The following is a 13,094-nucleotide window of genomic DNA, read 5'->3' on the forward strand; positions in this document are numbered from 1 at the left end:
AGTTTTCTTTCTATATGGATGGGGAGATAACATCAAACGGAAAAGCATCCACTACAACTTTTTTTCATGACCTACAGCACATGTCTCTGAAGGTCCCTTTCCCTCAAATGTCCAAAGCAATGTGTGTGAGGGGGCTTTACTTGTTCAAGCCACTCTTGTGTTGTTCTCATTAGGGCATGCCATTCTTGGTTCAAAGACATTACTTGTGATTGAAGGGGAGTGTGACTCTTATGCCCTACCATGTCACCCTTAACTAAGATCTATCACATGCCCACCCATAAATGCTCATTGGAGCCTATATATCAATGTAAATTTTAGTATATTCTCCAGATAAGAAAATGTTGAAATTCAAGGAGCAACTCTCATGCATCTCATCATACATGGAAATGACACACCGTTAGATGTGTTTGCTCATAAAAATGGAAGTCTATCACATGGGTTCAAAAGAAGGGATTTTGAAGATCCATTTTGACATTTTTGACATATAGAAGGGTATCATTTAATAGGGATGTTCACACATGGAATAGGCAAAGGGTATGTTTTATTCATGATAATTGACAAATAAGGGGTTGTTCAATTAGGCCTTGAACACATGCAATAGTAAGGGTTTACATATAATGAATTGCCCAATATTTATATAAAGTGTAGAAACCCTTACTTTGTGTGCACCCTTGTGCATATATATGTGGACTGAGGTTTAATGGAATGAGATTTGCGTGCATGAGTGCATGATAGTTCTATAGATTGGGCTTAACACTTCCAGCTATTGTAAGATGTCATCTTCTTTCCAAAAACTATTTTTATCAAATGCAAGTAAACTCGCGATGTGATCACTAGTGAATTCTCTTGCTCTATTCAATAGGATGAAAATTTGCATTGCAATCTCATTATTAGATAGTCCACTTTAGCATGTTGGTATCCTTCTTGAACTCCAAAGATACATATCAACAAGTGAACTTACTTCAACACTTTGTAAAGGGTGAGGTCATATCTCGTTTTCAATGTACATAGATAGGACTAACCACTTTAATATATTGATAGCCCACGTGTACTATAAAGGCAAAAGATTCACATGATGGTCATTGATCCAACACCTATGGATGTAAGAGCTTATTTTTTGTGTCTTCATATCGCATGGCCAAAGTGCATGATCGCATGAATTTGTACAAAATGTATTTGCACACCCCATCTTCAAAGGAGAAACCTCTAGTAATGTTTTTTTGTTTCTAGTTTTGTGAGTTTCCTTTTGGATATCCAAGTGTAAAGTTACATTTTTGAAAGATGCTTTGTTGGCCATATTTTTGCATTAGAAATAAGATTCAATGCAAATCCTATTGAAGGTTGATGTAGTGCACTTCACCTCACACTAAAAGCGTTAAAGTCAAAAGACATCACACTTGAATTTAAGAACTAAGACGATGTTTACAAGTAGCTAGCACAAAGACTTTCCCAATTGTGGTTTGGCTTAAACTTTTGCATTTTGAAAGATGAAACATGATATCTCTTGAGACAAAAGTGTATGGGGACATTGTACCCTATCATGGTCATATATTGGCTGTGTGGTCTCTTTTAAGTCTATTTTGAAATTAAGAGAGAGGGAGATTTTTAAAAAAAAGCATGAGTTAAAACTTCCAACAATTGTTATGCTCATGATACACATGTACTATGATCAATACTGGTATCGAAGTAAGGTTATGTTCAAGGTTTCTAATTGCCTGACATCTTGTAAAAAGGCAAGCAGTTTGGAGCAATTAAAGTCTATGCATCGTCGAATCTATTAGCACCATCATGAAGAGCATGATCAAAACCCAAGGAACCAAAGTTTAGAGGGATAATTTGCATACTTCATCCTCCTCTTCTCATCCACTCAGTTGTGCTACCTATTCAAATTAGATGACACCAAAGCTTTGTTTCTTAAAGTGGTTATCAAGAAATTAATAAAAGAGATTAATGTTTAAACAAAATTTTAAAGTTAACTTCATTTTTAGTTATGCAAGGATTCTTATATGTAGGGGAAGCATTACAACCTTTGAATTTATCCTAGATTTCATAATTAATATCATGCTATGTTATCTTGAATCTCCAATAAGAAATTTATCACATCATTCACTCATATACCATTTCTTGAAACTTTTCTAATTGTAAGGATTATCATTTTCTTCCTTGACAACAACAACTACACCTCATGCTTTTTCATATATGGGTGGAACAGTCATCAATTTAGGCTTGATCTCAAGTATTACATAAATCCAAAAAATTATTCTCCTATTTTATCATGATAAGATATTGCATTGACTTTTGCATAACAAGAATGAGATAATTTGCATGCATTATCAACCCCAAATGGACCAACAACTAGGTCTACTAGTCATGCAATTGGAAGAACAGAGAAAACAACAGATTCTAGTTCAAGAACAATTGTTTACATGGAAAAGGCTAGATGAAGGTGGTCAAGACCAAATTGCTTGTACAATGGATGCAACTCTTGATGCTTAGGCTCAACAAAAGGATGTTAAAAGGACTAAGAGCATCTTTGAATTCCATACATTGATGGATAACATTTGTGTTCTTTCTTGGAATAAGCAATTCAGTTATCACTTTCACGATTAGAAATGTATTGAAGAAGGAGAAGATTAGATGCGCTTCACATCACCTAGTGAACAAGGCCTTCTTTATGGTGGAACATCACTAATGAAAACTTTGACTAGCCTCTTACTACGGATGATTTTCAAGCAAAGATACTTGAATGCTTTTTACAAGTAGCTAGCACAAAGACTTTCCCAATTGTGGTTTGGCTTAAACTTTTGCATTTTGAAAGATGAAACATGATATCTCTTGAGACAAAAGTGTATGGGGACATTGTACCCTATCATGGTCATATATTGGCTGTGTGGTCTCTTTTAAGTCTATTTTGAAATTAAGAGAGAGGGAGATTTAAAAAAAAAGCATGAGTTAAAACTTCCAACAATTGTTACGCTCATGATACACATGTACTATGATCAATACTGGTATTGAAGTAAGGTTATGTTCAAGGTTTCTAATTGCGTGACATCTTGTAAAAAGGCAAGCAGTTTGGAGCAATTAAAGTCTATGCATCGTCGAATCTATTAGCACCATCATGAAGAGCATGATCAAAACCCAAGGAACCAAAGTTTAGAGGGATAATTTGCATACTTCATCCTCCTCTTCTCATCCACTCAGTTGTGCTACCTATTCAAATTAGATGACACCAAAGCTTTGTTTCTTAAAGTGGTTATCAAGAAATTAATAAAAGAGATTAATGTTTAAACAAAATTTTAAAGTTAACTTCATTTTTAGTTATGCAAGGATTCTTATATGTAGGGGAAGCATTACAACCTTTGAATTTATCCTAGATTTCATAATTAATATCATGCTATGCTATCTTGAATCTCCAATAAGAAATTTATCACATCATTCACTCATATACCATTTCTTGAAACTTTTCTAATTGTAAGGATTATCATTTTCTTCCTTGACAACAACAACTACACCTCATGCTTTTTCATATATGGGTGGAACAGTCATCAATTTAGGCTTGATCTCAAGTATTACATAAATCCAAAAAATTATTCTCCTATTTTATCATGATAAGATATTGCATTGACTTTTGCATAACAAGAATGAGATAATTTGCATGCATTATCAACCCCAAATGGACCAACAACTAGGTCTACTAGTCACGCAATTGGAAGAATAGAGCAAACAACAGATTCTAGTTCAAGAACAATTGTTTACATGGAAAAGGCTAGATGAAGGTGGTCAAGACCAAATTGCTTGTACAATGGATGCAACTCTTGATGCTTAGGCTCAACAAAAGGATGTTAAAAGGACTAAGAGCATCTTTGAATTCCATACATTGATGGATAACATTTGTGTTCTTTCTTGGAATAAGCAATTCAGTTATCACTTTCACAATTAGAAATGTATTGAAGAAGGAGAAGATTAGATGCGCTTCACATCACCTAGTGAACAAGGCCTTCTTTATGGTGGAACATCACTAATGAAAACTTTGACTAGCCTCTTACTACGGATGATTTTCAAGCAAAGATACTTGAATGCTTTTTACACAATTCAAGCTTCAAGTTCAATAGGAGTGGGATGTACTTACCCAATGTGATAGAGAGACATGTCTCTCAATACTCAAAGTGTTTATGGGGCTCTTTATTACAATCGAGGATGATGAGAAAAGTATTTGATGTTGGGGGTAAAGGCGCCTGTGCCTAGCTGCTCATGTATTAGATGCACTAATAGTACCCGCACACCTATACATTGCAGGTGGTGGGTGCCCATCCTTGTCACTTCATTCTTTATTCTTTCAATGACATTTGAATAAAGAGAAGGCTGGTCACACATTGTGACTATTGGAGTTCCCACATCTTTTGTCTCTCTCTCTCTCTCTCTCTCTCTCTCTCTCTCTCTCTCTCTCTCTCTCTCTCTCTCTCTCTCTCTCTCTCTCTCTCTCTCTCTCTCTCTCTCTCCCCCCACCATAGCTCTTGCTTCCGTTCCATGCTTCCACTTCAAGGCTCACTCCCTTCAACTGGTATCAAAGCCATCTTCCCTCAGAGCTTGATCCCAACCTGGCATTGCTTTAGCTTGTGGAGAAAAGCTTCAGCTCATAGTTTCAATGGCAACCATGCTCATATCTCCTACTTGGCTTCTTCCTCCCCTTTTTGCCACTTGTTCCCGGGCATTACTTGATTCCTTTGAGCACCTTAGAGTGCTTCTAAAGCATTAGCACTAGTAGTAAGAGCAGCAACAGAGGCAGCCACATCAACATGAATTACACATGTTTGTTGCTCCCTCATTCCTAATTAGCCAGCCTCATCCTCCAACACTTGGCACCCCACCTAGTTCTTGGCAATCATCAAAAACTTTGTCGATCTTCTTGGTGCCAATCACATATTCACTCATTGCTAGTTGGAGCTATTCCCTAGCAATCGCAATTTGTCTTGTATAAGTGTGATTGCCCCTCTTTGACATTGATTTCTTACTAATGTACTTCATCTTTAGCATGCTATAATTGCAGTTTATTGCACTATTTATGTGAGCAATCACCTTCATTTGATAGTTCTAATTTGCATTGAGTTTGTGGATAGTCCATTACTTGGTCAGTATCCCTTTGTTTTTACCTTGATCTGGTAGTGGTTTTAAAGTTGTTTGCACTAATTATGGTAGTCTATTTTGACAGTTTGTGCACTTGTTTGCTTTCATTATTAGGGTGGGTGGCTCGACTAATAGTTCTATCTTTAATATTGACAAGTTGGATAGCACCAACTATAGCTACTAGAAGGCTCAAATTTGGCAAGTTTTAGTGTAAAAAATGCAAGTTAGGCCCTTGAAACATAAGGGTGGCAAGCCCAAACTTATTGATGCAGATGATTGGGCTGAATTAGATGAGCTATGTAAGTCCACCATCATATTATCCCTCTCTAAGCATGTATTTTATAATGTTGTCTCTCATTGGCAGTTGAGAGCGGATTTTAGAGCCCATTTTGAAGTGGAAAAGTGTATGAGGAGCCGTAAAAGGGCAAAATTTCATGCAAAATGAAACGCTTGCGGATCGATGAGCTAGAGTTTTCCTAGATGGAGTTCGATGCTAGGAACCCAACACTTGCGGATCGATGAGCTAGAGTTTTCCTAGATGGAGTTTGATGCTAGGAACCCAATGCAAGTCTCAGTTCATCAATTGAAGTTCGTTTGACCCTCCATTTAATCCTTGCAAAGTTTGGTGTTATAAAGTAGCTATGTGATCCGAGAGCCAAAAAGTGCATGACAGAGGACAAATTTATAGATTTCGATGTCACAAAGCCAAGTGTCTAGTACATTCGCAAATCAGAGCTCGTTTGGGCCTCTGTTTGACAAAAATACCGCTTTGCCAAGTATGAATATGGAAATTTTGAATTAGTTTTGTGTTTAAAAGCTTAATAAGCTTCTCTAGAGGAGAGAATTGAAAAGTCACAAATCATGAAACGTAGGGAGGGGGCACAGTTTTTTCGGCGCCTCTAAAAATGGCAAATTTTTAACATTTTCTTGCTAGTGGAGATAAGAGGAATGCTCTGGACCATGAGATCTTCAACTTCTTTGCTATCCATCGTGACAAACTGATCAGAAATTGATGCATTGAATGAAGAGATCTGATTTTAGTATTTTTCTCTCCTCTCTCCTCTTGTTGTATGTTACTATGGGTTGATGTGAGAGAAGGGGGTGGGCTGAGATGATAGATTTTGATCGTGCGATAATGTGAGAGTGCAAAAAAGCATAAATTGGTGTTGGAAGGATCATCAGCGAGACTGTTGGAAAGCATCAATGGGCCTCCAATTTTGAAATGTGTACATCATAAGGTGTGATTTCATGAGTAAGTCATAGATTTCATTGTTTTATAATAAATTTTGGTTGAAAATGGTTGGAAATGATTGTATTTGGTTGCCAGTGCTCTATTTTATCATCCATGTTGAAGAAATTGCAAAAAATCAAACGTATAATAATTTTATGCTAAACATGCAAAACCTGCAACTATGTGGTTTAACGAAAATTATGCATTTTTTGGGATTTTGTCATGCATATGCTATTCTTATGGGTTGAAACATGATAAGAAAATCATTCGTAGTAAGATCAATCAATCTAAGCCAGTAAATCAGTAAATATCAATAAATCTCTATAAATAAATAGTAAAAAATATATTTTTTACATTCAAATAATAATAAAAATAGAATGTATGCTTGTGAAAGTATGATAGAGTTGAAGCATGAGGTTTAACCTTAGTTCAGTGCCCTATCTCTATGTTAAAGTGGGTTTTTATTGCTTTCATGAAATAAAAATACATGAAAAATACACCTTAAGCCTACTAACGAATGTATAACCCTAAATGGTAGGGAGAAGCATGTTGTTGAGTGCTTAAAATATCTTGAATTATGATGTTTTATGATGTGTGGCATATATAGTCGGTCATTTTTCTTCACAACGATTGAATTTAAGGGCACTCTTCTTCCCTTGTTTCTCTTAGTTACACTGTTTGAATCATGGGATACCTTTCGTACTGTTATGTGTACCAACATACCTACTGATGGTTTACAGTTGTAGGATGTAGAGGCTGCACTCCTGACTAAAGAGATTAACAAGAAGAATGCCAATGCTTCTCGCACCTCTCATACTTTGACAATTAGAAGAAATAATGGTAGGGGGGGATAATGATCTCCATGGTGGAGACTCTCAGTAGTCTCGCTCTCAATCACATGGATAGTCTCATAGTAAGTCTCATGGCCATAAGTCCTCATTGACTTGTCATTATTGTGGAAAAGCAAGGCATATTCGACCACAGTGCCATAAGATGTGAGAGGATAAGTGCAAAGAAAAGAGCAAGGGTAAAGCACATGACAAAAATGATGATCGCAACATTGTCCCTATCAAGTCTAGTGTTAAGATTGAAGAGATTAATGTTATACAAACTAATTTTGATGATGATTTCATACGTGCAGCTTCTTCTCTTGATACTTCACAACTAATTGATACTTTGTTGGGGTATACTCAATATTGGCTCATAGATTTAGGGGCTTCTTTTCATGTGACCCCTTATAGAGAGTGGTTTCACTCCTATCATAGTTTGACTAGATCTGTCCATTTGGGTAATGACATAGCATTAGAGATAGTTGGTATTGGTGATGTTCAGCTACAGTTTGTTTTAGGTTGCATGTTTACTCTTCATGATGTATACCATGTATCGGCTCTCACAAAGAGTCTTATCTCTACTGACACTTTGGATGATGCAGGTTATGTGGTTTCCTTTGGTAATTCCTCATGGAAGATTAATTGTGGGAATCTTGTCATTGCACATGGTGCTAAGTTCAATACACTCCACCCCTTACTCGTATTAGGGTCAATTGACTATATTTTGGTAGTGGATACAACTCCACATATATCTCTTTGGTATCGTTGCCTTAGACATATGTCCTTGAAAGGAATGAAAATGCTTACTGGTTTGTAGCATCTTCCATCCCTTGACTATACGTGCTTTGAGTCCTATGATCATTGTTTATATGGTTGGCAGACACATAATAGACATAAATAGTATAGTATGGCATACATGGGTGAGCCATTGGCTTTTATTCATTCAGATGTATGTATCCCATGTGCTACAAGTTATTAGGTGACGTGAAGTATTTTTTACTTTCATTGATGACTATACGCATAAGCTTTGGGCATATCCTATTAAGAAGAAATCACAAGTCTTGGCTACATTTTAGCATTGGCTTGCTTTGGTTGAGAACCAGTCTAGTTATAGACAAAAATGCCTAAGGTCAGATAATGAGAGCAAGTATGTCTCTGTTAACCCTCAGACAAACAAGGTGGAAAATCTAGAAAATCTGAAGCAAAAGACAAGGCCAAGGCAAAAGTGGAATGGAGGACGAAGGCACACCAAGAAAAATCGGAAAACACAAGAAGTGTAAAAAAGTCCCAAATCAAGGAGAGGCACACAAGAAAAAGCGTAAGTCAATACTTTCGTAAAAGAGTGCAAGGCACACCTTGATTTATTTTAAGAGCGCCGGCGGCGGGCGGGCTCTGACCCATGCAAATTGTAAAGGTGGATGGGCGATAGGAAGGAAGCTAAGAAGATAGGAGAACGAGGGAAAAAAAGGGCCTAGGCTATGGCTGTCCATGTAAAAAGGGTATGATCATCCAAAGGGGATTTAGGGCTTTGTATATAAAGTTCAAAATATGAATGAGAGTTCATTATTTGGTGTGTGGCAAAGTGGACTATTCTTCTTCTCTTCTTCTCTTCTCTTCTCTTGCTTGCTTGTGAGTGCTTGAGGGAGGGAGTGTGAGTGAGTGAGGGAGTGAGTGCGTGAGGGTGAGGGATCTTGGAGGTGAAGCCCTCCTCCATCTTCTCTCTTCTTCTTCTCTTCTCTTCTCTCGTCTCGCACGTGGCTATGGAGGATGGAGCTTGGAGGTGGAGATTTGAGGATGCTTGAGCTTGCATCAAGAAACATGGAGCTAACGGAGTGCTTAAGAGAGGAAGTAACTCAATTAGGCATCAAGGTAAGCTCACTACATTCATAGAGAGGTATGGAACATTAGCTATGTGAGAGGTAGCTATTAGTGCTCGCTTGAAATGCTTGAACAATAAGTGGTCTGTGGGTCTTGGTGGTTGAGCTTGTGCTCGCCTCTGCATTTTGATTCCGTTGCTGGGACCAATGGATTCAAGCTTAAGCGCTTGCATGCTTCAAATCAAGCATCGAAGTAAGGGTTTCATTCCTGAACTGGAGCTTGAGCTCAGCTTGAGGTAGATAGGAGATTTTGGGTTTTAATCCGTGCTACAAGTAAGTATTTTTGGTTTTTGATGATTGGTTGACTAGAAGAATTCAATTTAGTACCTTGATTTTGATTTTCATCGCATTTAGAGTAGGATAGGAAGGAGAAATCAAGGAGGGAGGCTTACAACTTACTATTGTAAAACAAACCTATACAAGAAAATAACAGGGCAGATGGAAAAAAGAGAGGGCTCAGATGTCTCAAAGTTTCAGGTGAAGTGATCAGGAGGGCTGATGTGCTGGCCAGCAAAGGTTTAAGGTCATGAGTGACCAGGGAAAACCTCATTTAGAGTTCTGGCTTTGTGTGTGTGAGAGAGAGAGTTTGCAGGTCCAGGTCTATGTTAGATCGATTGGATCATATCGAGGGTTTTCGCGAGATTCAGGTATAGGATGCCTTGGCCCACACCTCTTCTTGATTCCTGGCTATTTTTGTGGGTAGAGGCAACATCAAAGTTTAGATTTTTGGCAAAAAGTGATCAACACGCATTTCGACTGGTCGAATCGGGCGCTCCCCACAGTGTTCAATTCTCAGAATTGAACCAAGCGACTAGTCCAATTCCCAGAATTGGATCAACAAGCCTAGCCGATTCCTAGAATCAAACCAAGAAAACTGTCTGATTCCTAGAATCGGACTCGAACAAACCCACTCGGTCTGATCGGACACACCTGTTCGATTTTGAAAATTGAATTAACTCCAAATTGGACACACAACTCATCCGATCAGACGCTTGACCCATCCGATCACAATAATCAGACACACCACTTCCATCCGATTCCGAGAATCGGATGAGAAGAAATTGGACACCACTTTTTTCGATTAGATGCCTGACCTATCCAATCATGACATTCAGACCACAGAATAAGACCAACAGACTTGTCCGATCAAACTTACCTCCGAATCGGACCAAGCACCCCATCTGATTTTGAGAATCGGACACACCCCAATCGGACCAACTCGAGCTGTCTGATCGGACATGCCTATCTGATTGTGACAATCGGACCCAACCTTGTTCGATTCTTAGAATCGGACACTGGTAAATCGAATGTCCAATTGTCAAAATCAGACACTGGTAAATGGGACACAGTCTGAGAAGGAAAATCTGGGAATTTGACAAACCCTGGCTAACGAACATCTCATAAGTAGTTGCAAACCTAAAGATTGTGGTTGAATAGTCTGAAAGGGTGTTTGGTGTTGTGGGCTAGTTGCAAGACCCCAACTCGACCTTGAATGAGCCAAACAAGATAGCATAGCAATCTAACTCGAGAAGTCGGTGAGAACAGCTAGGAATTGAACACATGACCCTATCAAGGCAACCCATAGACAAGAATGTCGGAGCTGCACACATTGTTTTCTCGCTCACTCTAATTTCCAGCACTCAAAGCACACTTGAACAGAGCTAAAACCCTGATTTCTCACAGTGCACGGAAACGAGCACACAGGCGCACACTCACAGAGTGAGGATAAGTTGAGGACTAGTTGTAATTAACAAGGAACTCTCCCAGACTTAAGAACTTGAAGGAACCCACCAATAAGAGAAGACCCAAAGGCATAGACGAGTGATCGAACCACCCCTAAAGGTAGGCCAAGTGAAGAACATAGCCAAAAAGCTGGATGCAAAAAGGACATGCACTATCGCAGAAGTGGATCTACCCGGCCTTATCAACTCGATCGACAACTTGGCACAATAGGAAGTACTAGACATGGAAGAGGGCATCTCAGGCCATAGAAGCAATGAGGAGCTTACCCTAGGGGACTTTCTTGAGGGTGTCTAGTAGTTAGTAAACAAATACGACACTCAAACCTAGCTAGAACACCGCGGTAGACCGGTAAAGGACATCATAGCAGACCTCGAGGAGGAAAGGAAGCTGGGCCGCAGAGCTCTGCAAGGCCTAGCTGTGTACAACCAAAATCAGCAAACTAGGAACTTACACAAGAGCTTAGAAATGTGAGAGATCCAGAGAGTGCTAGCCCTAGCAAGCAGAAATCGATCAGAGAGCGAGAGAGTGCTAGAAGAAGATCTCATGCTAAGTGAGCGGACAAAGCGACTACTAGATAACACGGCCGCAGAACAAAGCACTACAGCATTGGCAACATCGATACTGACAAGGTTGGGAGTCAAACAAGGCTCTAAGGGCCAATTGAAAATCCCTGTGGTAGCAAAGTAGCTAGACAAATACCAAGCAACCGATGACCCATACAGCTTCGTGGAGCAGTTTGAGCAGGTCTACGAGGCCAACGACCTCTCTAATCCTACTCAACATTCCCAAGCCTTCGCATTGTGCTTAGGTGACAAGGGTCGGACCTGGTACACAAGTCTAGATGCTGCGGAGCGCACCAATTTCAACGGGTTGAAAAATATCTTCATTAAGAGATTTTCCGAACCTAGATACTCTGATAACTTGTTAGTGCGACTCATGAACGTCAAGCAGAAAGAGAAAGAGGATATTCGAGATTATGTGACCCATGTGAGAAGCCCCTTCCAGAGAATTCCCATCGGTGAGACACCAACCGAAAGGGCAGTATCCACAGGATTCATCAACGGGATACAAAGCGAAGAGCTCTACAAAGCCTTAGCCGGCAACTCAAGTTTGCAGCGAGACGCACTGGCAAGGGTCTTTGAAGAAGCTATTAGAGTGGATGACCAGCTCAAGGAAAGAGGCTCGAATCAAGAAGAGTCCAGTGCCAGTAGTTTCGAGAGAGCCTCAATGCTGAGTGAGAGAATAGACCGAAGCACACAGGACAAAGGGAAGGGCACGAGTCGGAACAAGAGCTAGTAGAGATTAGGATTGACATAGCCAAACTACAGGAGATGATGAGACGGCCAACACGCCCACACATCCAATGTGTGTATTTGGTGGAAACCACTTGCCAATTGAGTGTCAGGATCCTAGGTCATGACTTTGTGCTAATTGTGGTAGGTTCGGCCATAACACCATGCATTGTCGATTACCTTGGAGGCTCCCATATCCACAACCTTACAATCAATCGTACCTTGCGAACAAGACACCGAACTTCTTTGGAAGGGAAGCCCCACTGGCTCTCGCGGCACCTTATGATGCTAAGCCGCCCAACTATATAGGTAGCACCTGGATTTGGCTGTCTAAAACCAAAGCAACCAAAGGCCCTACACAAACGCCACCCTCAAGCTTGACCACACAAAACATCATGCCCGAGACACTCACAACGCAAGAGAATCAGGTAGCTAAGTCCATAAAACCTCCAAAGCCTAGCTCAGTAGGGCCTGAATCAATATATCACCCAAAATCGTAGCCTGCTACTAACAAAATGCCTATCTCTAGCACTAATGATACCCCTTAGATCTCAAATGCATCTGGTAGCACAACAACCACAACTACCACCAAACCCATCGAACGTAAGGCCAAGCTCCAGCCTAAAGAGAAAACCAAGCTGCGACGTGAACTCCCTAGTTCTGTCAAGCCTCAATGACCCACTAGCCTTAGACCCTCTTATGAGTGGCGATTAATTCTAACTCTGGCCGCAAACTTAGCTGAACATATGGGGGATGACTTGGTTGCTTGCCTTCGATGCTTGGACATGACTTTCATGTCGCTTGCTAAAAGGTATGACCGCTTAGATTTGGGACTCTTGGAGGAATTGTTGGCAACGGAGATACGGACACTCCCTTGTTCTTGGGAAGAATCAGAATTTGTGTTTGTCAAGGCTTATGAAGTGGCTATCGAGCTGATCACCACTGAGGTCTCTCGTGAGCAAGCGCAGCGGCAATGCCTCATCACTACATATGACAA

The sequence above is a fragment of the Lygodium microphyllum genome, chromosome 26, assembly GCF_053477565.2.
Source record: "Lygodium microphyllum isolate KBCC chromosome 26, Lygodium_microphyllum_v1.1.10, whole genome shotgun sequence".
Classification (NCBI taxonomy): Eukaryota; Viridiplantae; Streptophyta; class Polypodiopsida; order Schizaeales; family Lygodiaceae; genus Lygodium; species Lygodium microphyllum.